The following is a 5497-nucleotide window of genomic DNA, read 5'->3' on the forward strand; positions in this document are numbered from 1 at the left end:
AACGGTCACAACTCTCAACAACTGAATCTAAAAAATAAAAGCAAAATTCAACTAAGCAAACCAGAATAGAATAGAATCATAGGTATGGGGATCATTTGGCGAGTTATCAGCTGGGAGGGGGAAGGGGGAGAAATGGGGAAATGGTGCAGGAATTAAGAAACATAATTGGTTGGTACAAAATAGACATAGGGTAGTCATGAATAATATAGGAAAGGGTGAAGCAAAAGAGCTTATATGCACAACCCATGGACATGAATTAAGGGGGTGGGACTGCTGGAGGGAAGTGGGGTACTGGGCAGAGGGGAGCAAAGGAGAAAAAATTGAGACTACTGTAACAACATAATCAATAAAATATACTTTTAAAAAGGCAGTTTTGAATTAAATATGCAATATTATTTTTATTTTAAATGTTTTTCAAAAATTGTTATTACCTTTTTAAGATTAGGTATATTCACAAATGAAAAACTGGTTGTTGACATTATCTAAATTGAAGAATGCTGAAAACCTTTTTATGTTGAATTATTTCTTTCTCTAGGTGCTACAATACTTAAAAGAGCAATACGCTGTATTATTTTTAATTTCCTCTTTTTAAGTCTCCAAAAAGGAATTACTAAAGCAGGAACTTCAAAAATAGATGGCCTTACAGGGAGACTTGACTTCAGACAGCATTAGCGTTATGAATCTGAACTCAAGTCACTAAACTGTGCAGAATATGGGTCAGGGTGTAGTGGTAAGAAGTGAGGATTATCCCCAAGAAAAATGTCATTTGCCCCATAAAGCTGTCTAGGGCTGGTCCTGACTCATGCTCATACACTACTCCTATGTGTGTCTTGTTTTTAGTTGAAAAAGGAGTTGGTTTTATTTAACCAAATCCCCTTCCCTCCTTCTCTCTGAGTGAGATCCATTCATCCCTGGCACCACTCTGGTCTAGTGCAGGCTGCCAAACAGGCCCAATTTAGGTAGCACAGAAGGGTGCCATAAGGCTTTCCTGTTCACCACTAACTTATTATGTGAACTTAGGCAAGCCACTAACTTCTCTGAATCTCAGCTTTATCATTATAAAGTGCCAGATTGACATTGGATGGTCTGTCATTCTTGCGAAGAAAGAAAATAGAAAAATTTACTTCACTGAGGCCTTATAATTTGTTCAGCAGGGAACACATATTGTCTCATGCATCACTGCTCTACCCCTTGTTAGTCATGTTCTTGAGCAACTTATTTCATCTTTCTTTGCCTCTATAAACAGGGGGAAATAATATTTACTAGATTATGACGTTATGATAATAAAATGAGGTAACACATGTAAGCACTTACAACAGTCTTGACACAAAATAAATGCTTAATAAATTTTATCTATTATCATAGTTAATAACAACCATTAGTCCCCTCAAGAGTAATTTTTATTTTAAAGAAAACATTAAACTATATCAACATCCCTGAAATACTGCAAGCTCTAGAATAAGTTATTGTTATAGTTCTCATGAAGCTATAGTTATTGTTGCTTCCTACTAATAGTGTTCAACATAAACTTTTAAAGAGGAAAAATGGATATTATAATCACCAAATGCTCAGAATTTAAAGTGAATAAAGACATTTCTTTCACATATATTGTAGTCAACAAGCAAGAAAAAAATAATCTTAATTACCCTCCCAAGTGATCCCTTTTTTTAATACCTAGCTCAAAACACAGTCCTTAAGATAGGGAAGAAAATACAAAGATCACACATCTCTGTAGAAATGATTTCCAAATTAAATTTTGAAGTGCCAAGTCAAAAATTTTATCTCTCTAAACTCATTTTTTTACTTATCCTTAATAAAAACCGTTATCTTAATGGAATAGATTATAGAGGTTTCTGGCATGAACAAGAATTTCAACTGTCTTCCTTCTTTAAACTTCTTTACGAAACAGTTGCTCTCTGCTGAAGGACACTTTTTCCTTTCCTGTTACCACTCATTTCTGTCACCACATAACTGAATGGAGCAGTTACTCAAACAATTTCTATTAAAACAAGTTTCCCAAGAAGCACTTAAAGCATTTAAGTATTGTGATACTAAGCCTGTCTTGTGTCGTAATGCATTTTTCATTTGTCTTGTAATGACCTACCTTGATAGTTGCACATGCATTATTTTATTATGTCCTCTTCTCTCTTTTCTTTTTGGAATTTAGAAAATGTTAGTTCTGGAAGTGGTTAAAGTGATGAAAAACATATTATTTAAAAAAACCTACCTCAATCCAAAGTGATGCCATTAAGTGTGTATCATGGCACACCTAATGCACACAAGATGTGAAGTGTGTTCCTTGATCAGAACTTTTAAATACTAAGTAGCAATAAATGGGAGAAATAAATCAAATGCAAGGATAGCTGGAATAATAAACAGTGAAGATACTTCATACTCACACTTCAGCAAAGCAATGTGAAAAAGTGATCCTGGCTGTCATGAGCTATTATTGAGTGAAGAACTTCTTTTTAGTCCTTCTAACTTAAAAGAGAGAGAGAGAGAGAGAGAGAGAGAGAGAGAGAGAGAGAGAGAGAGAGAGAGAGAGAGAGAGAATGCTGGAGGAAAATAGCCTTCTTTTCTGACTCCCTCAGATTAGTTGTCAGTAAAACAAACTGCTATGTATCATCTGTTTGGTGACAGAAAAAATATATATTGAGATCAAAGATAATCAAGGTACACCTGGTTATTATTTGTAAAGACTTAACAGTAAGTTTTTAATGATTAATTTATCTGCCACATAACGCCTTAATAGATCATGTGGAACATCAAGGGAGGAATGTGGTACTGCATTTCTAAAGCCTCTTTCTATGTCTCTGAATGATAATAGGCATGGAAGCCATCATTAGTCTTGTTAGAGGATGGTTCCTTTAGGAATCTCCTATGTGTTACCTTTTAGAGGGAAGGTCAGCGAAGCCACCTCCTGGGACTCCCCTGCAGGATACAACTAACACAAGCATAAACTGTATGGAAATGGCTAAATTATCTTTACTGAGACCTCGGTCTTTCACATCAATCAAGTCCTTCTGAACTAGTAAAACAGATAAGCACCCTGCTGGCAAAAGTGTTACTATCCTTATGCTTGTCATGACTGGCACTACAAATTTAACAATAAACAGGCAGATATTTGTCTTACTTCCTTAAAAAACAAAATAAGTGTGCCGAAAGACATACAGTTGTGAGGACGATCTGTTTTAATGGAGAGCAGAAGGAAGAAAAGAATTGCTAAGTGGATTCCGTGTCACTGTTTCTCTCAGTCCCTCCTCAAAAGACCCTTATTCCAGGAATCCAATCGTAGCTGCTATTAGAGCACATGGGGAAGGTAATAGGCATCTGACAAGCCAAAACAAAGCAAAGCAGGACCCCATGGCTGCCGTGTGGGAGAAGGTGGGCAGATTTATCCACCCTCACGTCTCAGCTTCCTGAGAGTGGAGCCCGTGTCAATGCCTCATCCTGACACCTAACTCATGGGGGAATTATAAGTCATCAATACCAATGACTGTAAAACACTTTGTAAATAAAAATGGCTTAGAAGTTCCAATTAACAACAGAAAGTAACCCTCTGGGATGTACCAGAGAGAAATAACTACAGCCATAAATAAGCAATGGTTGGTTTAGGTTCACCTCCTATTTCAATGCTATTAAAAATGAGCTTCTTTCCCATCTCCAATTTGAAGGTCCAGCTATGATTTCTTTTCTTATCTACAGAGTGTCCTGGCTTGTGAGAGGAAGGATTGAGGAAACACAGGACTGAGATCATTCCATACTGTCTTAACACGAGTACTCAGTATATACGTACATATTCCAATCTCTCTTCATGAGAAATGATTGCAGCAATCTGGGGTGGTATAACGTAAGTAGCCAACTGTGTGACCACTACAGATGTACATAAAAGAGTTCTCAGAAGCAAGAGGCCTGAGAAGTTGCTGTAAGGCCATTTTTAGTGCACTTTCATGTTTGGCCCATCCAGAACTTTCCTGAGTACACACAATGGATTACAAGTGTGGCCCGGAAAGTGTCCATTGAGCCTGTAGCATTTTTCAGGTATGGGCTGGTCACTTCCACTATTATCTTACTCATATGTGTAAATAAACAGTGTCTGAGCTCTCTCTTGGTGTCTCCTTCACTTGCTCTGGGAGATACCAGCTGCTAGATTGTGAGTTGCCCTATGGAGAGGAGAGGCCTCTGGCCAATAGCCAGCAAGGAGCTAAGGCCCTCTGTCCATCAACCTGTGAGAAACTGAATCCTGCTAACAGCCAGGTTAGTGATCTTGGAGAAGGGCCCTCTCCTACTTGAGACTTCAGAGGACAGCAGCCCCTGAGCCCTTGACTGCAGCCTGGTGAGAGACCCTGAGCCAGTGTTACCCAGCTAGACTGCATGGGAATTCCTCACACACGATGGCCGTGAGGTCATAAATGATTGTTGTGAATTTAAGAAGGTTTTGTTCACATATGGTGTAGGGGATAAATTCTTCCTCTTCCACCATGAATGAAGAACCTCACACTCTACCACTAGTTAACCAGCTATGGGATCCAGAGGCAGATCCATTAGATAAATGAGCCATTGTCCTTATGGACACCCCTGTTGTCCACTGGGCTTTGCTTGTTCTTCGATACTTGGCAGAATGCTGTGCTCACAGAGAAGAGATCGAAGGAGAACTGGATATGATGTTGAGCTTGCAAAATGTTATACAGAATATTACAACCCAGGAGAAACAAAACTGCTGGCCTCTGAAATCTCTGACAGTCTTCAATATTCCAGTATGGCAGACAATGATAGTTTCAATGAAATGAATTCATGTCAAAGGAAAGCTCAGTTTTTTTCTGGGAACTACAAACAAATGTGCCAAAACAGTGGTTTTACATATAGATGGTCTTGATGATACATCTCAGAGAAATTTATGTGAAGAGGCTTTGTTAAAAATTAAAGGCATTTTTAGCTTTACTTTTCAAATGGCTGTTCAAAGATGTGAATCCATCAGGATTTGAAAGCAGAGGCTCTGGCATCAGCGATAGCATCAGACAAGGTTATAAAGGTTCAGCAAGTGGTGAAAAGTGGAAATGGAGAAGAGATGCTGGTCCCATTCTGAGATACAGCTGTGGAACTAGAACAGAGTTGCCTGACTACCTGCCTGAGGATGAGAGCCCTACAAAGGAGCAGGTCAGCTCCCACCCCGAGGGTGGGGCTCGCTGGCTGAGCACAGCTGAAAATTTTTATCTGGATGGTTTTACTAGTGACTTCAATTTTAGGTGCAAGGACTATGTGAATGAATGAGGGGCTAGTTTTCACTTGTGGCGAACTGTCTAGTACAATTTACAATAAGTTATCATGAAAAAATTTTAGGTTACACAATTGGGTATGTTGCATTTTACATTTTATCGGACATTTTGCCCCACTAAATGGTAAAAAGCACAGAGGCTACAGTGGAATTGCTTTGTTTGTGAAGGTCTTAGAGAGCAGTTACGGCAACTGTAACATCATTTTTTTGAAATATATTGTA

The 5497-nt window shown here is 38.5% G+C and overlaps 1 pseudogene; it reads left to right on the plus strand.

Annotated features, from left to right (window-relative positions):
• Nucleotides 1-3363: 3363 nt before the first annotated feature.
• Nucleotides 3364-5271, plus strand: LOC150007522 (armadillo repeat-containing protein 1-like; annotated as a pseudogene).
• The last annotated feature ends 226 nt before the right edge of the window (nt 5272-5497 follow it).

The sequence above is a fragment of the Furipterus horrens genome, unplaced genomic scaffold (genome assembly GCF_987537825.1).
Source record: "Furipterus horrens unplaced genomic scaffold, mFurHor1.1.pri manual_scaffold_6, whole genome shotgun sequence".
Taxonomy (NCBI): Eukaryota; Metazoa; Chordata; class Mammalia; order Chiroptera; family Furipteridae; genus Furipterus; species Furipterus horrens.